Genomic DNA, 27588 nt, shown 5'->3' on the forward strand with positions numbered 1-27588 from the left:
AACCCCTCGCAATGTATGATACTTGCGCAGCTTCAATTTACGTACAAATGTATACACGTCAACCCTGGTGTTAGCATAGTCATAGTTCGCTTGTGGACTGTATGACAAACCAAGAGGCAACATTTTTGTTTCTTCCATGCTAAGTTTCATGTCTGTCAGGTTAATTATTGTACTTGAATTTACTTCTTTCACCGTTATTTCCGTGGCAACCTTTTGTTTACCTTTTTCTTGTTGTTTGGCTTTGCTGCATCTGCGTCTTGCTCTCCGTTTTTGGTTCCTATTCTTGCTGCACTTGTATTTTTTACATTGGACTTGAGGGTCTGTCGCCTGTCCTGGCGTAGGTAGTTGACCTCCTGCGCCAGGGATCGTTTTGGAAACCCCATCGCCTTTGATCCTCTCGCTTGGTCCAATTCTGACTCGCTGTCAACAGCAGAACTAAGGTCGGATGCAGACGATTGCATGGTGAGATTCCCGCTAGTACTCAGTAGCTGTTCTCTCATCCCGCTTGCAGTGCCAGTTATTCTTGCATCATCAAACTTTCTAGCGAATGTGAACACACTTCCCTGTTCATAATTCCATTTATCTCGGTGAAACTTAAAGGTCTTCCTCTTTTTTATTATATCCTCTTCCTTTTGTAATCTGACAAGCATTTCATTTCTATATTTTTGTATTGTCTCTGTTTGTTCCAACTTAGCAATTTCATCATTAATTTCTTCAATATTGTTTTGTAGAGTTAATCGGTCGCTTTCAGCGTATTTGACCAAAATTTCTAACAAACGTCGTGAAGAGTCTAAATTTGTTTCAGCCCACTCAGATAGCATTCGGGGGTCTGGATTTTCATAACTTGGGGATAGCATTATTCTTAATCCCCTCGGGACTCTTCCCACCTCCAAATAGCGCGTGAGTGATTTATGCTCCCACCATTTTGATTGCTCCATTCGACTAAGCTTCTCCAATTTTTTTAACAGTTCTTTAGCGTTTTGGTTGGCTATAGGTTCCAGAGTCGAGTTTGATGCCAATTATTGTCTCCCTACTGGGAGAGTCAATAAACATATCTGTAGCCGCTGCCTCGCGACTCCTCAGCTGACATGGTGCAATATGTGGGCAAGTTCTTTAAGGATTTAAACTATTAAGTCCTTTATTAAATGATCGGGCTTGAATAGCGCACTCTCCTTCACCAGACATTTGGCGTTTCCCTACCTTAGTCGATACTTTCGGCGCCACATGTATCCTCCGATACGTGTTTTCGTCGTTTGATCCACTCGTAGGGTTGTTGCCGCGTCTGGGGGCTGCCGCGGCTTCCCCTTTCTCTGAGGTTTCCAAACACACCCGGAACAGAACCAGGAAGTTGCTCCTTGCCGACCGACCCTAAAGACGAAGGAGGGGTCTGTGGATGCCGAGGAAGCAAGCTCGGCACGATTTGCTGCTTTCTCTGTTTCGTGACACTCTTCACCACTCCAAACAACGGACGCAGACCCAGATTTGGTGCATGCTATTTTATTTTGAAATAACGCCCTGCACCACCGCCATGACGCGTTTCGGGCAACACAGTGCCCTTGATCACATGACGCACATGTGGAGTGCTTCACATATTTAAAGTGACAGTGCAAGTACAAAAGTTACCACGTCATAGGCATAGACATGAAAAACATACTTAATCATTACGTAGATGAAACAAGAGTCAATTCATAGGTCCTTTACAATTATGCTACATAAAACAGACGGTAATAAATAAATAAATATTATCAACCTTTCTGTAATATATATAAATAAGCATAAAATATGGTAAAAACATCTTAAAAAACCCTTGTAGTGGGTTTTTAAAATCTTTGAAATAAAAACCATAGCTTATAGCACCAACCACATACAATTGCATAATTATTTAGGCATGCGCTTGTGGTAGCGCTCTAGTGTTTGGAGAGCGGAACCGGAACCACGTCACCGGACGTGGGAGGCGAGGATGCAGTTTTCTCTGGCGCTTGCAGCCAGAAGTAGCCAGCCCCGGCGCTCCCTAGAAATATAATAAAAATAACTAAACCCCTACAGCAGTGTGCGCGTATTTTACAGTGGCGACGAGGCGGGATCCCGGTCGACACCCGACCGATCACGCGACCCCGCAGTTGCACGCATAACGCGTGAGAAACAAAACGGAGCGCGGCAGAGGTGCCGGCAGGACAGAAAAAGGCGCGAAAACGGGCACCTGCACAGCCACAAGCCAGGAAGGAGCCTCACAGTCATCCCACAGCCCTGTGAAGGTCACAGCACCAGAAAACGACACCCCACGAGGGTGGAGGGCACAGCAACACAGCAGAAGACACCGGAGGGAACAAAAAGAGGTACCCAGCCATTATATCACGGTGAGCCCTCACCAGTGCCTTGGAAACAGAGTATAGGGGTGCACGCTGGCGGAGACTGCAGGTCCATTGACCGTGAAGGCAGGAGGCAGTTCAAGCACGAAATCTAGCACCACAGAGGGTGGACTGGGAGTGGACAGTGAGGGAGAACACAAAGAGGACGAGGAAGGAGATCAAAGCGCCCCAGGGAGTCCCTCCAGGAAGACTGTCGTCACACCTAGGACCAGGAAGACAGCTCCAACCATGGCGAGCCAGAGCACGTCCCTCACCCAACTAGTCCCATTCCTCACGAAAAGCGGAGAACCAGAAAGAAAATGGGAAGACTGGAAGAGGTACTTCCTCAACTATCTGGAAGCGCTAGAAGAGGAAGGCGAAACCGCATTCACGAGTCTGAGGAAAAAGAAAATCCTTCTCCATAACTTAGGTCCAGAAGGGCTCAGGATCTATGACACCATAGTGAAAGGTGAAAGAGCAGCGACGGATACGGAGGTGTTTGATCACGCCATCGAAGACCTAGACGCACATTACAGGCCTGTGGTGTGTGTCGCCATCGACAGATTTAACTTCTTCCAGAGGAAACAGAAGAGCGGCGAATCTGTTGACGAGTACGTGGTGGCACTGAGGAAATTGGCAGTCACGTGCAAATTTGGAGGACTGCACGATGAACTCATCAGGGATCAAATCATTATGCATACCTCTAGTACCCACATACAGGAAAAATTGTGGGTGAATGGCGATGCTCCACTCAAGGAGATCTGGGCGATGGTCAAGAAAGCCGAGCTATCGAGAAGATGTGCCCAAGCGGCGAAGAGAGACGCCCAAGAGTCGCAAGCAGTGTGTAGAGTAATGGCGCCAAACAGAAACGATCGGTGGAAGCAAAATGAGATGCGGAAGTCGCAGGGAGGATCTAGAGCCGACGTCTCCACTAAATCACAAGCGGATAGCAAAACACACAGAACAGGAAAAACCCAGTGTTACAGGTGTGGAAGCAGTAACCATCTGGGAAACGACAAGGTTTGTCCCGCCTTCAAGGCCAGGTGTTCCTACTGCAACATCTTTGGACACTACGAGAAGGTGTGTCGCAGGAAACCGAAGAATGCAGTAGTGCGTTTGGTTGACCATGATCAGAGAGAGGATTCCAGTGATCAGGAAGACAAAGGTGAAGAGGAAGAACTCCTGTACATTGATGTCCAGGTTCTGGAGATGGATGGTTCCAACACAGACAGGCCCCGTCTCGACATGCACATAGGGGGCATACCGTTGGAGATGATCGCGGACAGTGGAGCACCCATCTCAATTGTTCAGAGACAAGTATGGGAAGACAACTTTGCGGCAAAGATCAAGGAGACACTCCTACCCATGGATGTGAGACCAGTAACGTACACTGGACAAAAGATCCCCATGTTGGGCTACTGCCCGCTTTTGTTTGAGTTTCGAGGTCGCCATGCGCAGTGTAAGCTATATGTCGCAGAGAGAGGCCCGTCTGTTCTAAGTTGGAAGGACCAAGGGGCTTTGGGGATCCAGCTCAACCCCGGAGGCATAGAGAAAATTCTACTCATGGATATGGCGGTCAAGGAAGATGTGCAGCTGTGGAGGAAAACATATCCCAAAGTATTCAACGGACAGATTGGCGAGCTGGGCAAGTACACGCACCTCATCAAACTGAAGGAAGGGGCAGTACCAGTAGTACACAAGGTGAGGAACATTCCGTTCCGCAGCAGAGAAGCAGTACAAATAGAACTGGACAGGTTGGAAAAGGAGGGAGTCATCAGGGCGATAGAGAGCGCGGAGTGGATGTCTCCCCTGGTTGTAGCCCAAAAGCCCAATGGCAAGGTACGTCTCTGCGTGGACTTAAGGGAGTTAAATAAAAACATTGTCATAGACAAATTTCCCTTGCCGCGAATCAGTGAAATGCTGGCAAAAACGAAAGACGTCACATGGTTTTCCACGGTGGACCTCTCATCAGCCTATCATCAGGTTAAGCTTCATCCGTCGTGCACCCACCTCACGTCGTTCATCACACCCTTCGGGTGCTACGAGTTCGTGAGGATGCCCTTCGGTTTAGCTTCCGCCGCGGTCGTGTTCCAGAAAATCATGCATAAACTCCTAAAAGACCTGAAGGATGTCCTCTTCTTCCAGGATGACATTCTGGTAATGGGGAAGTCGAGGCAGGATCACAACGTGAAACTTCACAAGGTGCTACAGAAACTGCAAGACAGTGGATTGACTGCTGAGTGGACTAAATGCAATTTGGGAGTGCAGTCGGTCACATACCTTGGCCATGAGGTGAGTGGACAAGGTATAACTCCGAAAAAAACAAACATGAGAGCCATCATGGAAGCACCCACTCCGGAGAAGAAGGAAGATGTTCGGTCATTCCTAGGGATGGCCGAGTATTACAGCAAATTCATCCCTCATTTCGCTACAAAGACTCACTACATAAGACAACTGCTCAAGGAGAAGAACAGGTTTCAGTGGGGAAAAGAGGAACAAGACGAGTTCGACGCTCTCAAGCGAGAAATGGGTACAGCCATTCCCCTCAAGGGATTTGACCCCAAAGCAGAGTCTGTTCTCACCACAGACGCCAGTGACCGTGGCCTAGGAGCGGTACTGATGCAGAGAGAGGAGTCAGGAGAGATGTCGACAGTCAGCTTCGCCTCCCGCTCGTTGTCGCCCAATGAGGAGAAGTTCAGTGTGGTGGAGAAAGAGATGCTGGCAGTGGTCTGGGCGGTGGAAAAATTCAGGCAATACTTGTGGGGTGCCAAGTTTCTCGTGAAAACCGATCACAAGCCCTTAGTTCGCGTCCTGACATCAAGCGGACATGACCACGCCACACCCCGGATTGCCAAGATGACTCTAAGGCTATTGGACTATGTCTATGACGTTGAGCACATTCCAGGGCCACAGAACAAAGTAGCCGACTTCCTAAGTAGGGCAGCGGCCATGGAAGAGGCAAGGAATGAAGAAAGGCAAGAGTGGGAAGGATACGTCGTAGCCACCATCCAGGACACGGAGGAGGTGATAAGCGCCCAGGACTGGGAAGAAGCGTACAGGGAAGACACAGACTTGGAGGCTGTAAAAGGATATGTAATACATGGCTGGCCAGAGAAGAGACACTTAAAGGAGGAGCTGAAGAGATACTGGGAAGTCCGAGAGGAACTGTCACTTGCTGAAAACCCAATATTCCTACTCAGAGGGGACAAAGTAGTTCCGCCCAGGAACATTTTGGAAAGGTTGATGTCCTTAATGCATGAAGGTCACCAGGGCATCACAAAGACGAAGGCCTTGGCCAGACAAGCTTACTGGTGGCCAGCCATTGACGCGCAAGTAGAAAGACATGTGCGCTCTTGCGAGTCTTGCGCAAAATCGGACAAGGCCCAGAGCATGATGAGACCCCCACTGGGAAGATTTCCGATTCCAGATGGCCCGTGGGAGATGTTGTCAGTGGACATAATGGGACCAGTCTTGAACAAGGAGGGCACGCAAAAGTACGTGGTGGTCGCCGTGGATAGGTATTCCAAGTGGCCCGAGCTACAAGTCTTGGAACGAGTGGATACTGAAGCGGTGATAAAGTTTCTGCGTACCACCTTTGTCAGCGAAGGCATCCCGAGGATCATCACCTGCGACAATGGACCCCAGTTCACTTCGGAAAAGTGGACGGCCTTCACCAACAGAAACGGAATTGAAGTGAAGCACACCCCGATCTACCACCCGGCGGGAAATGGCCAGGTGGAACGCTTTAATCGCGTGATTATGGGCACCATACAGGCCGCCATTGAAGATGGAAAGGATTGGGAAATAGAACTGGAGAAGATGATTTGGGCATACCGAATCACACCGGGTAGCACGGGCTACAGCCCCTTCAAGATCTTAAGAGGCAGAGAGGCATTCACCAAAGACAATGCAGCATGGAGGAAGTTGATTGTCCAGAGCAAGTGGTCACCGGCGGTGGTCAGGAAAAATCTGGAGAGAGCCCAGGATGTCTACACGGCACACTACAACAGAAGACGGAACACGCAAAGCACAGAACTGGACAAAGGTGATTGGGTGAGGGTGAAGCTAGCCATCATGAAGAAGAAAGGAGAGAGCAAGTTTTCACCTCCCCTCAAGGTATTGGAGCCCTATGCAAGATCAGCTCTACTGAGCGATGGTAAGATTTGGTCCATGGACAGAATGGCAAAATGCAGCAAGATACTGAAATGGGAAGACGAGGAAGTAGAAGTAACGGAGAACGTCGTAGAGGATGGAGAAAGAGTAAGTGGAGAAGGGCAAGTAGAGCAAGTGAACGGAACGGAAGGACAAACAGCTGTGGGAGAAGGAGTTAGTAAGGAAGCAACGGAAGGAAAGAGCAGAGGCAAGGAAGAGAGTGAGAAGAAGGTCAAGGATGTGGAAGCAGAAGGTGCGAGAAGGAGAAAAGAACAAGAGACTACAAGCGGAGAGAGAATGTTGGAGGGAGTGGAAACTCGAGCAGGTCGGAGAATTAAGGTACCTGAGAGATTCAAGGACTTGAAATGGACTGGAAGTAAGACTTTTAAAAATTTGTTTATTGTGCATAAAGGGGGGAGATGTGGTAGCGCTCTAGTGTTTGGAGAGCGGAACCGGAACCACGTCACCGGACGTGGGAGGCGAGGATGCAGTTTTCTCTGGCGCTTGCAGCCAGAAGTAGCCAGCCCCGGCGCTCCCTAGAAATATAATAAAAATAACTAAACCCCTACAGCAGTGTGTGCGTATTTTACAGCGCTGCTCGCTTTGTGAGGCATGCTGTATTAGGGTATGTTTTAGAAGTGGTGTGAAAACCCCGCCCATAGTTTTCATTGGCTGGCGTCATCGTCCATGGTAAATGCTGGCTTCTGATTGATAATGAGGCGTCTTAGACCCTCTTTGTTACTGCCTTGCCACCTTTTGGGACCCCCCATCAGGACTGGATCTTTCACTTGCGGCGTTATACTGTCTCCTTCAATTAGTTGGTAAGCACTTTATTTTTCATTTGCGCAAAGGCGACAGCTTGTTTTTTAAATAACCAGCGTTCACCTCCCCCTTTTTCTGGACACGCAGAGTCCTGCTGCACTGGACCCGTTCTGTCTTTACTCACTGTTTAGTTAATAGTTGTCGGGCCCTTTAAAGCCGCACGCTGCGGAAGTTCGATTAAAATGGGCCCCGAACTGAAAGGTTAATAGGTACAGAACGGGTTGCGTGCACTAGGGCTTTAGGTTGTGACATCAGCGCAGCTCTAAGAGAACAACCGGGATTTAGGAAGGTTCACCAATTAACCCTTTTTTCCTTGGCGCGCTTGTTTCGTTTAATTAAGTGATGCTTTGCTTTAATGCCGTGACATTTTGCAACCTTCTAAGTTGCTCACCGAGAAAATAAAAAACAAAAATGTCGTCGGCATTGAACAAGGAGGTGCGGGAGGACGCACTATTTTCTGTCTGGACTATATATTCAATTGTGCTACTTACTATAGGGTGCAACTCGCTGACACGACTGCGCTTTGTTAAAAACATATATATTTGTAAGTATCTTTCTCTCACTCCGTGGACAAATAAAGCTACTGGAAAGCGACAAGACACACAGAAGTTGCCAGAGGACAAAAGCCACGCGTTTTAACGTAAATAAATGACTCAGTTTAATCAAACTATAGACATTAACACACGTTTTAAACAAGCATTTGCAATGCAATAGGTCTCGCATTAATGAATGCTTAAGCTATTGGCGTTGCTAATAAAAATGCAACACCAATAGCTCAAACTTTCAGTAATGCGAGACCTATTGCATTGTAAATGCTTGTTTCTTATGCCACAGTGTAAGTGTTCAAAGACCTGCGGGAGTTTATAAAGCTAAAGAGTTTAGACTTGCTTTACCACACATAGACATGTATTGGGCTAGTGGCGGCCAAGCCGTCCATCCTTGTGGGTGGTTCAGTTTTCCCCTTGTTCTTAACTCACTTCAGATACAAAATTCTGACTCACATCAGATACAAAATTCTGACTGTTCAAACATTGAGTCCCTGCTGATGTTAGCGGCAGACGTCTGACTGTGGATCAAGGGAACCGCTCCAGAGATCTAACATGAAAATATGACTTTTACATTCCACGCGTGTTTCAGGTTGACGTGCCTTTTATCCCTTAATTGATTACTCTTTATCCTCTTTCGAAGCATATTTTAATTTCAGGTAGTGGGTCAGATTGATATAACCCCTCTAGTTACAAGGTCATCTGTTAAATATTCTGGATCCCGCGAATGCGAATTGAGACACCAGACATGGATTTAAAATGTATGGCACAGCAAGCAAAACGTAAATAAGGCCCAAAAGATGCACAGCTTCGTTTGTAGTACTGCCTCAAGTGATTTTTACTGGTAATTAATCCCAGCGAGTTGAAATTTGGAATGATATGAAATGATTTTGAATGTATAATTTATTGGTTCAGTTTCAACGCCATGTGCATCCCATTCTTCATGTTTAATCTTTTCGGGTTTGCGGCTTGTATGTTAATAGATGGGGAAAAAAATGATTCTTGAAAGGCGACCATGAGGGAGGGAGGATGTTTAAGCGATCATATCAAATTGAGGAGGTTGCTGAAATCAGCAATAATGGCAAATTTTTAGCTTGGGCGAGCAATTTCTCAGAATTAGCAAACACCCAAAAATAGAGATGCTGTTTAACAGGCTATTTCCAAATGTGCACTTTGCTGGCACGGTTTTTATGTTCACAAGCCAAGGAAGTGTCATAACGATATGTGTTCTCAGAAGAAGAAAAAGTTTACCAAAGTAAATGTAAGCGTCCAATATTTACATAGCTTTTAATACTAGGAGTTAGTCTGTTTGTAAGCACTGTCTAAATTTTGTAGGTAAGAAGAGGGAAAGAAGGTAGGACATTTTGTGCATGCACAAAATAGCACTTGATTCTCAAACACAAATAGTGATATAATCAATGGCGTATTTTTCTTTTATCTTGCCTGTGCCAGATTTGAGCAGATGGAACAAGAAGGTAAGGGGAGAAGGGACAGGACATTCAAATCCACCCATGTGCATATGCAAAATGGGAGTGGCCAAAAACAAGCAATGCAAATGAGGGAAAAGTCCCAAAGATAATCAGATGAACAGCTTGCTGATTTTCAAAAGCGGGACATAAGGTGTGTGATTTGTGATCAGAGACTAGCCCTTTGTGACAGAGGCAGGTCAGCAAATTTACAAGCACGAAGGATCCATGTCCCGCTGGTCTTCCATAGGAAAACTGATATTTGTTTAAATCAGTATTTAAACTGGAACTGTCTTGAAATTGTTCATATTACTTGATGATTTGCAAGTGGATTTCAGTTTCTGTAAGAACAAAATAGTTATGTTCACCTGGAACAAGGCAGATTTGCAGCTGAATGTGTTTATGAATAAGAAGAAACGGGGATAGGGACAAATCTGTATGTTTCGTGTTCGATGCATTAGTTTTGAATCTGGTCGAGAGATCAAATAATTTTCTCATCATTACATTTTTGTTGAGTCCAAAAGCTGGAAACAATGACTACCTCCGCATATCCCGCCCCGGCCTCTTGGGTGGGAATGGGATCTTAATATTTAACGTGGCACTTTATGGAAAGCCGGCAGGTTCCAATGTTGACAGCAAGCCACAAGGCTGCAAGTTGCCCAGACTCTCCTTTCTATGTTAACCCAGCGAAGGGTAATTATCTTAAGCTGTGGTTGCCAGGGCTACCAGTATTTTGCCGCGCGTGCATGCGAACAATTAAAGGCACCTGTTCATTATGGAATTAAATCTGTGTGAAATGGTTATCCACAATTCATTAAATGTGCTTGTTCCCACGTGTGCACTAATCCAATTTTGCCTTGCCATGGAGATTGATAAGCTGGGATCCCACAGGTAAGCGGAAGACGAAGACACCAAGTTGTGAGGGGAATTTAGCATGCTGCGCGTACACAACAGCCACACAAAGCGAAAAGGCAACTGTCTTCACTGTAGTGAGCAGGAACTTGATAGGCCACATATATAGATGGGACCGATGGACAGCTATGCAAATGCTGTAAATGCCTTTTAATAGGAATTGACTTTGTAAATGTGTTCTTCTGCCCCATACATTTATTGTGGCCATCATAGACACTGTTCTAGTTGGTAGCTTTTACCCCTCAAATCATTCCTCTGAGGTGTGTTACAGAAAATAATTAAATGGAAGCATACCAAGACACACCACCCAGAATGCATTAGATTGTCCCTCTATTACACTGAATCTAACAACATGGAGTGAGGTAACCACCCACTGGGATTCCACTTAAATAGAGGAATACTGCTAATGTTACTGCCATTTTGGCCAACACCATGTTCGCTTTCTACCATGTTTGTCTTTTTAGCCAACTAGCATTTCTTTGTATTCTGGATTTGTAGTGCCCTTTTGTCCTGTTTACGTGTGTTCCTACCATCATCGAAGGTGCTACTTGCATCTCAAGTTGACTGCCTGAAAGCTATGTTTACGGGCTTCTGCAAATGTTGGAGGGGTTGTTGGCACCGGGAGCTGTGTTCCATATATGGTTGGCCTGTAATGACAGAGTAAATCTGGAAAGAGAATCTAGCTCATGTTAAGATCATTGAAAGCATTCCGCCTCCATGTGACCGGGTGGTAGTGTTACAGGGAGACGTACATCAGGACATTCTACACTTTTTTACTTTTGAGCGTGTCGAACTCACAACAATTTCTGTTGGCGATGCGTGCTTTGTAGGGTCCCAGACTTGGTAGCATCTGATATTCCGCCCCCGCATTGTCAATCTGGTGGGTGAAAATATAACGCGCATGCAATGGAAAAGAAAAACGCCACTGTGGGACCATCTTGGATGAAGAATGGCTTTTGATGAGTTATTTAGGATTGACCGTGGTCAATATCATGAAGATGTTTTATAGTGGACACCCATGTCCTCTGTGTATGTTTTCATTTTAAATGCCTGTGTTAAAAAAATTGCTGTTGGCAAAAAAGACTGCAAAACTCACCCTTCAGCTTCTGGTCAGCTTGCAGCTATGTGGTTACACACGAGAAAGCTCTTTCTTTGGTGACGTTAGACTGTGTTGCAACACAGTCTATGGCTTATCCCTGCCGGTATTAACTGTGTGGTTGCGGACAAGCTGCTTTTCCTTCTCTTGTTTGCTGAACTGTTCGGGTCAACTGTCCCTACCATGCATGTTTCTAGCCTCCTTCTTGCCTATCGATTGGGCTAAGCATTGCTCGTAACCAGGGTTGGACAGACCTGCTCCATTAGGAGCAGACCCAGAGCTGGTTTTCACTGCATCTGGAGGTTGTGCAAATGACTCCCATTTAGGTCCACTGCTTGTGAATATATCTCATGGGAATATTATGAAAATCTGGCCTGGAGCAGTCCCTCTGAACATTGGCATTTAAACCAGGTATTCCTTTCTTGAAATCACTCAATTGGGCCAATCACATAAGACTTTCAAGATTGTTAATGAGGCAAGGTTCAGATTGGGCCAAACACCAATGAGATGTGAAAATTAGGAAGTATATTTATAAATTATTCCATAGAATTCTACCAGAATTCTAACCCCATCCTTGGATACTAGAGGCCTTCAGCGACAGGGGTGAAAACACCCTTTCACTTATGCTGGGTGGCTCTGATCTTAAAGATAGGTGTTAAATTATATTTATTTGAAATGTAAGACTTTCCCTCCAGGTGCCTCTGTAAGTTTATTGTCTGCTGAACATATAATTGGATGTAAAAAAAAACACAACCTAGAGATAACACCGTCAGGATAACTCCCGCTCTTCCGGTTTGACAAGGTCACCTTGAAGCTAGGTGTTCGAGATGCACAAGTTTGAGAGCCGTGCCCCGATGCAGGAACAGCAGCATCCCAGGTACCAGGGGCCTGACACGTATGTTATAAAAATGCCCCGGGGTCACTGTAACCTGAGATGAGTTTCAGGAATGACTTTCTAAAATTGTCAGTCATATATTATTTAATCCAGTAAATCATAGATAACACTTTTGAGGGGTTGACTAAAAAAAATAAAATTGTGATTGTCCATAAAATATTCATTATAGCAGTAGAGCAAATTGTTAAAAACTAGATTAGGGCTGAAGCTCCCTCAGCAGCAAAAAGGTGGGAGGCTAGATTATTTGCCCGAAACAAACATACTCACTAATGTTGCTTATAGGACAAATTAGCCATATATGTGCGCATGAGTAGTACAACCGTGCGTGACGCCTGCTAGAATAAGATTAAGTTCATGATTTAAAAGGGGATCGGGCTAACTTGATGTCTGATTGTTGAAAATAGGTCCATTTAACACTCACAGGTCTGTACAACTTTGAAAATCTTTTTTACTATAGTGTGACTGGTTAGCCAAGTAAGAAATTTACACATTTTAAATGCGATATTAGAGTTATGTGATGATTTTTTTGCAGAGGCTTTTTTTGGTTTAGAAGCTTGTCAATATATTAATTGCGATGCATTAGTGAATTTATTTTATTGATCATTGTTTTTTCGTTTGTAAAGTGCATTTTACCTCCGCAAAGACACAGGCTTGTTTGGGCCTAAAATGGAGGTTCGTGGGATTAAAGGTGTGAACACTTCAAGTGTGAGTTTTTGGTACATTCAAGGGTCTCCAAGGGTGTGCTGGCTTGCTGCAAATCATTTGGCATGTGTGCGACATGTTTCGGTGGTGTTTGGTAACAAATGTCAAGTTGGAGCAACTTGTGCGTATGTATGTCTACTAAGTTCGGTGCAGCACCTGTTTGCAGGCAGAATTGTCTTTGTTGCTGCATTTAGTGCAGTGCAGGGGTGTGTGTGTCTGAGGTTGCACGCCATCTTGTTTGTCCTAATATAGTTGGAGTGGTGATAAATCGTTGCCAAGTGCTCCCGCGAGTGACAACTGGACACGATTCTGTTTTAGCCAAACAACACATTGCATTCTGGTACTTACAGTTTCACTGACAGGATGTTGTATAAATGCAAGAAGCGGAAGGTGTCAAAAGTGCATTGGAGGCGCCCACCTCAATCAATAGATATCCACAAATGTGCATGTTGGACACGTCAATACGTCAGTAATACTTTTTACGGAGTTTAATATCAATTCACGTAAATTGTATGGTTTATTTAGCATACATTGCACAAAAGTACTCCGCACGAGACGCATAACGAGTTCCGCTGACCCCGCGAAGAGCCGTGTCACAAGTACAAATTATAAGAATACATGACCCGGTTCAAGCGCGTGACTCGTGATTATTGCAGTCAGTAATGGCTTGTTTTATCTCGCTCCTGGCCCAACATTACATTTGCTTCTGTATATGTCAACGGGCAAAATACATTCCCAGGATTTCTTTTCAAAATCTCCCACTTTCTGTTTCTAAAATGTTGGTATGCCTGATTATAGGGTAACGGTTCTCTGTTTAAGAGGTACTTTGTTTATATGCCACCATTTAATTCCAGGTTTAAATATCTTTGGCGCAGGTGAACTGCATCACACGCTCCCCACGCTGATGGGGGATGGAGGGGGGTGGCACTAGCTTGTGTTTTTTTGAACTAGATGAGACTGTGCAAGGAACGCTCGCGTTCGGTGTGATTGACAAGACGTCATTTGTTTTTATTTTATGTGTTGGCGCCACCTGGAGGTCGCCATAAACTCCCTGTGCTCCGAGGCTGCGGAGCGGATTTTAGAGAGGGTTCCTCGTGGTGCTGGCAGCCGACCCCTGGCGTCTTTTTGGTCCGGTTTCGCTCTTCCTGTCTCATAAACGTTGTCGCCTCATCACATAACACGGTAATACTTGATATACAGGACTTGCTGGCGTAAAACTATGATCTCCTTGGGATAAGCCGTTTATGGTCTTTTTCAAGTTTGTTTCTTCTCAGACCACTTTCAAAGTAACTTATGCAGGTGTCAATACTATAAGGCTGAAAGTTGACGTTTTGTTTCAGGGCCATTACCCAAATCAAGTGCCTCGAGGAAAAAAGAGAGACCCCAAGAAAGAAGTACAAATGATTTTTTATGCAGTTTCTTTACTTCGGCATCTGCTGTTTGTAAACTCTGTACATTCTTGTGGTAACAGTGCCCAATTCACTGGTACTCATTTCATCGACTTCATGAGGATGTGGGGCTGAGTTGGCCTTGCTGGGGTTCCTGTCAGATCAGAGCAGGTGTCAGTGGTGAGTGTTTTTTTTTAGCATTAGGCCATCCTACTTCTTAAGGCAAAGAAGCATTGTACGTGTGTGTAGTTGATAGTTGTTTTACATTTGTAAATGTAAGATACGTGTTCACATCTTGAGTGGAGGAACATTTAACTTAGCATCTCAAAGTGGACTGCTTCTGCCTGGAGGTTCCCTACAGTGTGAATTTATTTACAGTTCTATATAGCATGGACATGGCCCAAAGGCATCAGAGCGCTTTACAGCACACAGGATTCAGCGTTAAAGCGGGTTACAGTAATAGTAGTTAAGCCCTTGTGTGCTTATGACGAGACCAGGCCATCATGAGTCACAGTGGAGCTGTGCGCATGACGGCCTGATCTCGTCATAAGGGCGCCGCTTTGCCCACGCATGGTTAATTCCCCACCTGTGCGGGCAAAATAATGAGTGGGCGGGGTCGTGACGAGACCAGGCCTCCATGAGCACAGCTCCACCTTGAGCATAACGGCGTGGTCTCGTCACGAGCAATGCTGCGCCGCGCTTACACCCCTCCCCCCGCACCGTGGGGAAATTAGCCCCGCAGCAAAGGGGTTAAACTCAAACGTTTACATCAGTGGATGCCTACAAAGTTACCACAAGAAGTATTTACAGCAGTTAGGCAGAGGACATGCGCAGTTACACGAAGTCAGATCAGGGCGCAGTGGAGAAAGTACCTAAGTCTGGTCGAGGGTGAATTAACCAAGATGTCTGTCAAATAGGAGGAGCTTGCGGTCCTTTTTTGAAGGTTGCTAGACAGTTGGTAAGACGGAGTGAGGGAGGCAGAGAGTTCCAGATTCTATGGCAGGACCGGAGGCTTCAGATTATGCTTCTCAATCTTTACTAGAAGCTCACAGCAGCCAATGAAAATGCTTGCTTTTCATACAATATAAAGTTAAACTACATATCCCATCATGTCTCACACATAGGCACGCCCCCCTAGTCCATAAGAGGCCTCAGCCTGCCGCCATCTTCCTCTTTCTTTGCTGCTCACAGAGCTAAGTGCACCTTCGTTTACTCCCTCTGATGTGATTTGCGCTAGATGTGTATGATTACTATATGATTGTGACGGTATTGAGCACTGTTTTTACCGGTATTGTGATTACTATATGATTATTACGGTATTGAGCACTGTTTTATCGGTATTGTATGCCTTAGGGTGATTGACTGTTTAAAGGGAGTAGCGGTGCTTCGGCGGGCCGCTTCGGCGCCCGCCGTTTCTGTTCTTTGTTTTCCTCGATTGTGGCAGAGAGCGCGCCTAGGCGGTGCGAGGGTAGCTTCGGTCACTGACCGGAGGCAGACGGACGCCTTAATTCATTTGAGCCTGTGTGTCTTGATCCCGGTGTTTCCCCACGACGAGCGCGCGTCTAGCGCATGCGCAGCTGGCATCCCTAATCGCTGCTGACGCTGGTACAGGCCGGGTGGCTCTCGGCCGCGGCGGGCGCCCAAACGCGCTGAATTTGGGCTGCCTTTTGGTAGAATTCAGTCGCGTTTGGGCTGCACGTCGCGGCGCGACCCGCGAAGTTAGTTTCAATTACGATTTGCACTCGGAGTAGTTAGGAAGGTGTCCCTCTGCCTCTGTATCGCCTGGTGAGGTTGTAAATACAAGAAAAAGGCCGTTTGGAGTGCGCACACGCTCGAGGTATTGTGGAGGCCTGGGTCCCTGACCCATTTTGATTACAGCTTGGCTGAGGGGGTTGATGGTTGTAGAGGTTTAGTGTGCTGTGTGGGCTGACCCCCCCCTTGACCCTCCTTGTGCCTGACCCTAGGTGTCAGCAACCTATGGTGTGAGTATACATCAAGCTGTCAGATGAACAGTGTAAAGAGGATTATAATGAGGAGGAGAACTTTGAGACCAGGCAGTCGGCTGCCTTGGGGGACAACTTGGTTAGTGCCTTGGACGCCTCGGTCCAGTCCTCCGTTAATAGGGCGATGGGGACTACGGTCCCACAGACGGTGCAGCAGGCACTCGCTTCAGCCCTTCGTCCCATATGACGACAACTAGTGGGTTTCGCCAAGCGACATGGCTTCACCAAACCGTGGACAAAGAGAGACGAGGCTTCAGCCTCGGGTCATCCTTCGGGTGTCGCTGCCACTTGGCCTCTCTCGCAGGCCTTAGCTACCTTGCCGGCTATGGCGGACTGTTTTCATACACAGGGGGCTAGACCTCCGCTGAGCGTAGGGTCCATGATACTGACACAGACACGGACACTGGTACCAGCACGGATTCAGCCGACTATGAGGATCGCAACCCTCCTAAGAAAGCATAATCGGCGCGGCCCAAGAGCCTTGCGCCGGCTCCTACCCCCTTTACCATTGTCCCGACAGCAATAGTACATCCCAGGTCACAGGACTGGGCGCCGCCTACGGCAGTGACAGCCTATATTCATGTGCATTTACGCATGGGTTTCCCCAGGGTAGTGCGGAATCGTTTGCGGTCGGAATGCCCTAGACCCGGCATCCCGTATCAAGTGGCGGAAACGCCGGAGACAGACCCCAACCTTCTCACCTTTCTGGAGAAGTTCACGAAGGATCCTATGACAGGCTTTGACAGGGCTTGGTAGGGTGTCAGGACAAGATGCTGGATGCCGTCGGCCCCATGGCTAAGATCTTGGAGATGGCCTTAGTGGCCAAAGGGACCTCTGTCATCATGATTTCAGACCTGCTTGCCGGATAGGCCCAAAGAGCCATCTGCCTTTTAGGCAACGCTAATTGTGCCGTTTCGGCGGAGGGGAGAAAGTCGTTGCTCATGGAACTGGATTCCAATCTAACAGGGCTCGCGGACGCGGAGCCGGGACCCTTGCAGAGGGCCTTCTGTTTGATGACAGGTTCGTCAAGTATGCCTCCAAGTACGTAGGTACCTTTACGGCACTGGACAATGCCCAATCGGGCATCAAACGCGCTTGAACCAGGGTGTTTTTCCCATAGAGGCGATTTCGGAAGGGGCAGAAAGGACGTTGACTCCACCCGTGGAGGGACCTTCTACCCCTCCCGTAGGAGGTTCGGCGAGACCGGATACCAATTCGGTGGACTTACACTGGACGCCTGGGTCTTGCAGACGGTTCAAGGCTTTTACTGGGAGTTTTACTCACGTCCTGTTCAGTCAGGCATGCGCTTATCTCTCTATTCCGATTTTTCCCCCCCCCATCACAGGTTTCTGCAGTTCAGGTGGAGGAACCAATGGTACGAAGATTTGGTTCTGCCGTTCGGGCTTTCCTCGGCTCCTTGGTGCTTCCCCACAGTGACGGAGCCGGTAGTGGCGTATCTCCGAGAGAGGGGTATTCGCCTCATTATATACCTAGACGGTATTCTGATAGTGGTCCAGTGCCAGCGGACTCTTTTGCGGCACCTCCAGCTGGCCATGCCTTTTTTGCAGGATCTGAGTTTGTGATAAGCTCCAAGAAGTCGGTCATGATTCCCTCTCAGGTTATGGATTTCCTAGGGTTCACGGTGAAATCGGTGATAGCCCAGTTGTGCCTTCCGAAGGACAAGCTGAAGGATCTAAAGAGGGAGTTCAGGAATCTGTTAAACAGCCACACTGTCTCCCTCGGGGCCCTGACAAGGATGGTAGGGATTCTAGCGTCCTCAGTTCAGACGATTTTCCGGGCCCGTTGCATTACAGGGCCCTGCAGCAGTTGAAGATCAGACATCTTCAGAAGGGTCTCTCGTATTCGGACAGCATTCCCCTCACGCAGGAGATGAGGACAGAATTGCAATGGTGGTTGGGACACGTCGACGCTTGGAACGGCCGAGCGATCTTAGGTTGCCTTCCGGATATCACGATAGAATCCGACACCAGCCGTTGGGGGGCTGAGGCGCGCGTGGTGGCGACATCTCCACAGGTGGGAGATTGTCCCCGGAAGAACTTTCCTTTCATAGCACCTGTCTGGAGCTGCTCGCGGGGTCGTTCGCGGTGAGAACGTGGTCCCTGAAGCAGACAGCCTGTTGTCTCCTCCTGCGTCTGGAGAATGTCCCGGCAGGGGGATGCATCAACAAGTTGGGAGGCACGAGGTCGTCCATGCTTGTGCAGATGGCCAAGGACTTTGGCATTACTGCCTTCGCGACCAGATATCGGTCATTGCGGAATGTCTCCCGGGTAAGTCCACTCAGGTAGCAGATTGGTACCCGAGGTACCTCAGGGACTTCAGCGACTGGAAGTTGATCCCGAGGATGTTCAGGTGACTAGAGGGGATTTGGGGTCCGTTCGAGACGGATCTATTCACGTCAAGTCTGCCGTTCCGAATCCCTCGCTTCTGCGGTTGGAGGCCGGATCCGTTGGCGCACGCGACGGACGCTTTTCTCCAGGACTGGTCTCAGGGGGTGCAATATGCTTTTTCCCCCCTTCTTGCTGATCCCCAGAGCGATGCCGCAGGTGTTCAGGCGGAACGCAGAGGTGGTCATGATGACGCCTTGGTGGACGTCGCAATCTTGGTTCCACAAGCTGAGGCTGTGGCGCTGCGACCTGCCCAGACTCCTCCCGGAGTCGATGACGTTGTTGCTGGGCCCTCCTCAGGAGAGGCACACTCTGGTAGCGGAAGGTAGACTTCGGCTGATGGCCTGGTGGCTTTTCAAGCAACAGTGGCAAGTGCCAGGGATTTGAGCTAGGCTGCAGATTTCATCAAGCAGGCCTGGGCACCTTCCACGAGGAAACGTTATTCCTCGGCCTGGAAAGGTTGGGTGGTTTGGTGCGTGGAACGATATCTGGATCCCGTGGGGGCCGAATTACCCCATATGCTAAAATTCCTGACGGATGAGGCATCACAGGGTTTGGCCTATAGGTCGGTCAACAACTTCAGATCTGCCATTTCGGCTGGCCATGTCCAGCTGGATGGGAGGCCGATTGGTATGCACCCGGTCGTTTGCATATTGCTGGCAGGCATTAGAGTGGGACATCCTCCTAGACCGATATATTCCGGTTTGCGGGACGTTACTCGGGTTTTAGACCTTTTTGTCAGATGGCCAGCGAATTCGCTTCTATCCAAGAAAGCAGTTGTCGGCCAAGCTGGCCATGTTACTTTATCTCTAGGCTCGCAGGAGATCATCGGATGTACGGGCGCTGGACGTAACAGGTAGAGTATTTTCTCCGGAAGGAGTTTCTTTTTCAGATTGTTAGGCGCACTCAGACATTATCTACACATGTTTCTTATAATGCATTTCAGGAGAATGAAAAGTTGTGTGTTGTACAATGTCTAATGACTATGAGGAATGTACTGCGGCTATTAGGCCTCAGGGCTGTTCGCAGCTCTTGATCGCGTTACGAAGGCCTTTCAAAGCAGTGGCTGCGGCCACCATTGCCAGATGGCTTCGCTAGGCTATGAGTGAAGCAGGCATTGACATCACCATTTTGGTGCGCATTCTGTCAGGAGTGCCACGGCATCGAAGTCGTTCATGTTGGGTTCCAGAATTCATGATATATTGCATTGTGCAGATTGGTCGTCAATATCGACCTTCAAAACGTTTTATTATGAGCCGGTGGGGGATATTACCTCTGTAGTCTTTAATAAGCGTTAAACTAGCATAATCTGAAGCCTCCGGTCCTGCCATAGAATCACAAATTTGCTAGCATTCGCGACAAGAATTTGCAATTCTATTAAGGACACGGAGGCGAGGATTATCCCACCCGGCATGTATATGTGTATATAAATGCTTGCCCACCCAATGGTTACGGTGGTTACGGTCTCATATCCTTTCTTTCAGATTCTGATAAAAAGAGCGACTGAGGCTCAAAGGAGGCCAGGATATTTCGCCTGATGATGTTGTTTCTTCCCGTTGGAAGAGTTGAGGAGTTAATCCACGTTTTCGTTGGAGCTGTTCGCCGAAAGAAAGAGGAAGATGGCGGCAGGCTGAGGCCTCTTATGGACTAGGGGGGCGTGCCTATGTGTGAGACATGATGGGATATGTAGTTTAACTTTATATTGTATGAAAAGCAAGCATTTTCATTGGCTGCTGTGAGCTTCTAGTAAAGATTGAGAAGCATAATCCTCGCCTCCGTGTCCTTAATAGAATTGCAAATTCTTGTCGCGAATGCTAGCAAATTTGTGATTCTAGTGGCGCTACCAGAGAAAGACTGGTTCATGTATCTTTCTCGACTAAAAGTGGGGGGGTACCAAGAGCAGGGATTGGGCATTTCTAGAACCTCTATTTGTGCCAGGGATTTTCAGTTTCTCGGTTAGCAGCGCTCTGTGGGTAATGCAAGCAATTTTGAATTGGGTCTGCTCTTCAGTGGGGAGTTATTAGAGGGTTGGCAGGGCAGGGGAAATGTGGTCAAATTTCTTGATACCTAAGTTGAAGCGTGCTGCAGCATGTAATGAATAGCCGACACTGGCAGGTCACGTTGCTTAAGAACTACACCTTCATTTAGGGCGTGGCCTACTGAAATTACCGGCCTGATGACTGGTAGCTTGGTGAGCTATACCTTCTGGAGTTATGGTAGGACAAAATAAACCACTTGTAACGTATTTGAAAGAGGGGGCCCTAAAGTCTTCACAAGTGACGGTGAGCACACAATGCCTATGTTGGAGCTCATGGTTCAGTGATGAGAAGCCTTCCCTTCTATGAAACGGCACAGCTGCGCGGGCGCCCGTGGGATCGTTCACTCTGAAGTTTTTAAGTAATGCCACAGGGTGGATCCATGACAATTGGGTCTAAGACCATAAGGAGGCTGATGGCGCCCTCCCTGTGCCAAGTCCTCATCCCAGATCCTGTTGTATATTTGGGAGTGAGGGTAAATATAGAATATGCGGGCTGGGTGACAGGAGGCCGAGTGTTTTGTTTTCATTTTAGTTGAGTGAGGATTTATAGGTCTGCATTTCAACCATGATATAGTGACGTACATCCAGTTTTTCTTTTGTGTACTTTCCAGATGACTTTATCCTTGAGCAAAGTTCAGAAGCGGAATAAAACAGAATTACTCCCATTCCCACAGCATTTCTCTAAAGGACATCTCCACTTTCCAGTTCACTCTCTATGTTGGAGTCACACTGCTCAGTATTTGAGTATCTGTTCTGGAGTTTAGATTTATACTGTGAAAAAGTTATCCTTTTTGCCTGATCACCCCCATTTTTTGACTGACTGGTGCTTACTGTCTCTGATTGAGCCCTGGGCTCTCCTGACCAGGCCCAAGGCTCTGCTTAAAAGGTATTTAGTAATTTGGTGTAATTACAGTTGGTACTGGCAACCTACCCAAGTATCCCTTGCATATGGTAGGGCATCTAGGTTTAAAGGCCCAATAGATTTAATGCACTTAAGTGTGCACTGCTGTGGTGCCTGCTGGTATTTTAAAAACCAGCCCTGACTTGCAGGCTGCTATTAAAATAAAACTATGTCCTAATTTGACTTTGGAGTTAAAGTCTTAACCTACCTTATTTTTAGGTCGAGCCTGGGCAGTGCATGCGCTGCTCTGCGAGGAGTGCTGTGTTGAGGAATGGAATAAAAGCTCCGCCCATTTCTCGCCCATCTTTTCAATTGGCTCCTGTTACAGTCCTTTCAAAATTGTTGCTTTTCATTCGTGAATAGGCTTACTAGTCTCTCCTTGGTACCAGTTTGTCTGTATTTGTAATCTCCCATAACGACTGGACTTTTTACTTGTGTTCTTACACGGTCTGCTTGATCTGGTCGTTGAGCACTATTTTCTTTAATGGTAATGAATGTTAAGATCACGGAAGGCACACCAGTTTTTGCAATGGCAGACTTTTTTGTGGGGGGTATTTGCAGTGCGCTATGCATGCTTTCATTTAATGGCCTTTGGCTATAAATATGCGCCCCCCCCCATCTCCTGCTCAAACGCTTTGCGAAGTGGGCGCTGTTTATTCGCGAAAACTGTTTTTTAGTAACTCCGCTATAAGTTTGAAGTATGCTCCGTTCCTTGCCCCCTTCCCCCACTGCACAGTCGCCCGCATGTTTTTTTCTAATTTTTTACTAGTTCACTTTTGGTTGCTTTCAAGCGCTCCATGCCGCGCCTTCACATTAATAGGGGCCACAGCCCTTTCTTTAGACGAGCCTTGACAAACAAATGCTTTTTTTTGGTAAAAGTGCTCCATACTGCACTTTAATAGCAGCCGCTGACCTTTCTTTAGACACGGCTTTTCTAAAGAAAGGGGCCTGGCCTCAATGTAGAATCACAGCATAGGGCGCTTGTAAACAAAAAATATTTGCAATACAGTAGGTCTCGCTTTTGAGAGAATTTAAGCTTCTGTTATTTACAATGCCAAAAGCTTAAACTCTCGTAAATGCGAGACCTATTGCATTGCAAATGTTTGTTACATAAAAGTCACCCCTAAGGTCTGTCCTAGGTGCCCCAAGGGTAGGATGCCATGTTAAAATAATCTGGCACATTCTGAAATATGTTTTATATGCCCTGGTGAGGAAATAACTGGCAACTTAATTTTTCGGATTGCTGTACATTAGCTCCATAGGCTAACATTAATAAAGTCTATCTTTTGACAAGAGTGAGCTAAAACAATTCAAAGTGTCAAATTAATAGTTGTAATAAACCCAACAACTTGCCACGGTTAGATTAATTATAACTATTGTAGGAAAGAAGTCATAGAACTGCTTCCTACAGTTCCTAATTCAGCCCTGTATCAGCTTCTTCTGATTGGCCAGACTTTGACAGGCTGAGCTGCTCAGGGAGGTGTGAAGTGACCTGAACTGAAACTAAGGGGACATCTAGTGGGAGGAGATCTGCAGCAGCAGATGCTAGGACAGAAAGTGGGCTGGGTAGCTAACTGGTCTGAAAGACGGGAAAGGAACCAGCCCCACCCCTACATCCTGCCCCCCAGCCAGATGGGAGCCCCAGTAATTGAATTATGAGAGGGGCTGGGAGAGCAGTGCTAGGGAAAAGTAGCTATACCTGTGGGTTGGCTTAACCAGACCTGAACCTCCAGGAGAGATTTTCTACATTTTTGATTTTTGTGAACAGTGCTTTCTGGGACAAAAATATGCCACACATGGTATGGGGTGCCTCCCGGCTTGCCAGCCCAGAAACCTGAAGAAATACAGGAGAGCTGTTCAGCAAATAAGATCCCTGCCTGGAAGAAACAAGAAGGAGAACTGCCCTGCTGAACCCCTGGTCTGCACCAAGAGGACTGCACCTGCTGCACACTTTATGCTTCACCAAAAGAAGGACTTTGCTTGGCTCTGGAAGTTTAAGGAGTGAACTCCCTGAAAGCAATAGGTTAAAAGAGTCCTACCTGCATCATCTGTAATAAGAACCCAGATGACCAGCTTCACCTGGTCTTTGAAGGCTTTAGCCAGGTGCATTGTGGGTCTTTATGTCCCAACTTCCCAAGGAGCAACTCAGAGCTTCTACCCTTGGATTGGTCTTATGGACACTTCAAGACCCCAAAAGGACCTTCTGGAAAAAGATTTAGAAGTGTGAGACCATTCGGAGTATTTTTGACAAAAAGCTCCTTAAGTTGACCGACCTGTCGTCAAGAATCAAGCCGGGGACATCGAACCGCAACTCAGCCTGAGATTTTCACGGTCGATGAGACCGCCAGGATTTCACAGAGGCCTTGCCATAAAGCAAGCCACCATCATTGAACTGCTACCCGGCCTGATGATGATCCTTGCTCGATGTCGAAAGATAAAGCTCCAAAAAAGTAACTGAGTCAGAAGGTAAAAACTTTACCGGACTTTAGCACTCATCTTATCGTATTCGACCTGCACTCCATCTCGGTCAACCGTCCGGGTCAAACGCAACCAGATGTTCCAAGTTGGAGTTTTTGGCTTTAAGGCACTAGAAAACATCCAATCTTTAAACATTCATATTTCCGGTTACCTATATTGGTTATTTGTCGTTTTGGTGTCATTTTAATCGTAAAAATATATCCTATTTTTAGAAATTGGCGTTGAATCTTTATTTTCTGTTGTGTCTCACTTATTTACTGTTATTGGTGTTTTTAAATGCTTTACACACCTGTCTCCTAAGTTAATTATGTCTGCTCTTGAGCTAAGCAACCACGTGCTGAGCATGAACTAATTTATTGAGTCTTGACTGGACTGTATTTGTGATGTTCTTAATAGCTGTAGGTACCTACCTGCACCTACTAACAAACCACCTTCCAACACATACCTTGAAATTATTTGTTGCAGTTTAATAGAACACTGTGAATGGAACAAGTAACATACTAGTTTAGCCTTGCTGTAATCCTGTGTGAACTGTTTGCAAGGAAATATGTTCACATTGAACCTAATGCTGCAAGCCTAATGTATGAAACAGGGTACCCTTATTGCATTTTTAAAAAATGAGATAGGAATCATTTTCAGATAAGTAATTCCCCTGTCTGTGAAATGGGAAGTGTTTTTATCTGGCCCCCAAAATAGGACACTTTCCTATATACTACTGGCATGGGTTCAGAACTCAAGTTTAGGGATCAGAATATCATGCGTAAGAAGGAAGAAAATACAATTCCTCTTCAGCTCCCATGAAATTAATGGGCGGTCATTGTGCTGAAAAACTTTGACATTGAGGGCTACGATGGCAGCTCGTTGCCTTACCATTACCAGCAAGGCTTAACTCTCCAGAAATGCTTCTGATCTGCAGGAAGGGAAGTGCAATGTTTGACTTTTTATGCACCACCAGTAAGCCATGTATGTCTTGTCTGTTGGAGTCAATCCTTTATGAACTATTGATGTTGTCCAGCCAGAGTGATACTTGACAGCGGAGGATTCCGTGGTCTCCCGACTGTGAAATTCATTTCTGGTAGACGTTCGCTTCCCAAAGGCATCCAGTTGTACTGCTGTAGCGAAAAAATCAATTTATTTGTGATGCATTCCGTTCTTGTTCATCTTGTCACTCCCCTTGCGTACATCTAAGGAGGGATCAATAATTTCAGAGGGGATAGTAGGTCTTCTTATCGCCTCACTTTTTCTCCCATCACACATAATTGAAATGGGGATTTTTGTTTTCATATAACGTGATTGTTATTTTACAATTTGTTCGCAACAGTGAATGGTTTATGTGAGTACCCCAGAATCATGCGTCTGTCAATGGCCTGTAGCCCAGAATTAATTCCAAAAATGGCAACTGAGCACATTGTTCCTTTAAACGCTCTCAGGTGCTTTGGTCAACAGGACCAGAGCATTTTTAAGCTATCTAGATTGCCATCTAGTGGTGGTTCCAAATTACTGCACCAGGAATAGAAATGGCCTTTTTTTCATTGTTTGTGGAGCACTTTCAGAGTGCAAAATCTATTTTGATAAAGAACTGGAAAAATTTACACAATCCTGTTTTCGAAATGTTTTCTTTCCATCCTTCAGTGTGTCATGGGTGTGGAAATAGGTGAAGTTGTACTGAAAATTAACTAATCCAAATTCACAAAAGGATAATTTCCAGGCATTTCTGATTGTAAATTCAAATTATTGCTAGGGAAATTCTGTAGTTGTGGTGGCTTCTCCCTGTAGAATTAAGGCATCGATCTGGGTGTTCTTTGGGAAGTTGGTGAACTCTCACAAAGTTGAGAGTTTGGCAATAATCACAAAACACAATTTTTCCATTCCTCTTGCACAGATTCATTCTAAGGTTACCGAAAGACTAGTGAAATAAGTAGCAAGTTCTAGGATGTATGCAGAATTCTGCACATTATTGGGAAGCTTAATGAGTCTGCTAGAATTTGGAAATCTGCGCAAACCATAGAAGAAAACTACAGTGCGTAAATTTACAACTTTTTTCTGATTTATGAAAAAGTGTGTATCCTATGGTATAGATGGTGGCAGTGCTACTGACAATCGCATCAATAACGCATGAAACAAAAATATAATTGCCATTAAAAACTCACCTGTGGTGTTATGTTTTTTTAACAGATCAGCGCTTGACTGGTGGCAGCCGGATATCAGCAACGCAGTCTTTTCCACTAAGCACAATATGGGGCAGCGCCCGGCTTATCTTGTGCCCTGGAGGTAAAGGTAAGTGTGTTTTGCCCATTTCATGTGTTAGCAAGGCATGCTTTTTCTCTTAAAAGTGCCATTTTTAGGTCTCGCCTCGGCAGCGCTTGCACTGTCTAGGCGAGACATGCCATATTCAGGATATGGGCCTAAAGCTCCGCCCATCTTTTTAATTGGATCCTGTCCCTGTCCTTTGTAAATGGTGGCTTTTCATTGGTCAATAGACTTAGTAGACCTACTGTCTTGTCTCTTCTTGTAACCTCCCATGAGGACACCCCCTATTACATGTGTTGTTACTCCCTAGGTTTTAATTACAGCCTCAAGGCACTATTTTCTTAAAAGGCTTCAGGCAGGTCCTAAGCTAGGGTGGCAGTGGTTACTTCACTCACTAGAACAGCTCTCATTTATATGAGGCCGTCTATAAATTTCCTTTCATCAGCTCCACACAGAGTACAACCTAATCCGAAATGAATGTAATAATTCTTTTGTCACGTTTCAAAGCTACTAATTGTATATATGGACATAGCTATTTGAATGTACTCATAGTACTGTCTTGCATGCAATGCATTATGGGTAGGGTGGATTTAACATATCTTTTGTAGGGTGCAGTACAATATATGGCCAAAAGGGGGTCCCCCTTTGGCCTCTTATGGTACTGAACCCTGCATCATGGCTAGGTAATAAACATTGCCATTTATAATGCCAATAACTCAAACTTTGTAGACATACAGTGCTGGTGCCTTGCTCACTAGGGACCTTTAGGAGCAGCTTGCGGTACTACATTGAGACATACAATGCTGGTTCCTGGCTCACTATGCAAGCATTTGCAATGTACTAGGTCTCGCATTACTGAAAGAATGAGCTATTGGCATGGTATTATTATTTGCAGTGCCAATACCTCAAACTATCTGTAATGCAAGAACTATTACCATAGTCAGTTTACATGCCGATCATTGTACAAAGTGTCTGATTGCTGAAATGCAGGCTTGATAATATCCTTGCAAACTTTTCAGTGCATTTGTTATCGACGCCACTAGGGGCGGTGTCTTTTTTTCATGGACCCTTTTGAAAACAGTGGACACTCTTGAATCACCGTTTCTTTGGCCGTGAGGGTGTGTAAAGTTTATGGATGGATAATTATATATATTGCCCCAGGCTTTTTAAATAATTTAGTCTGAACA

At 46.2% G+C, this 27588-nt stretch overlaps 1 protein-coding gene across 4 annotated transcripts in view; it reads left to right on the forward strand.

Annotated features, from left to right (window-relative positions):
* The window catches only part of FUT8 (fucosyltransferase 8), a 733753-nt gene that overhangs the window by 341825 nt on the left and 364340 nt on the right, over window positions 1–27588 (forward strand). For all 4 annotated transcript variants that reach the window (XM_078659523.1, XM_078659526.1, XM_078659525.1 and 1 more), the window contains one exon: window positions 26327–26428. The gene's annotated coding sequence lies outside the window, so the exon portion shown is untranslated. The remainder of the gene's footprint in view (window positions 1–26326; window positions 26429–27588) is intronic.

This window comes from Lissotriton helveticus, chromosome 9 (genome assembly GCF_964261635.1).
Source record: "Lissotriton helveticus chromosome 9, aLisHel1.1, whole genome shotgun sequence".
NCBI classification, from domain to species: Eukaryota; Metazoa; Chordata; class Amphibia; order Caudata; family Salamandridae; genus Lissotriton; species Lissotriton helveticus.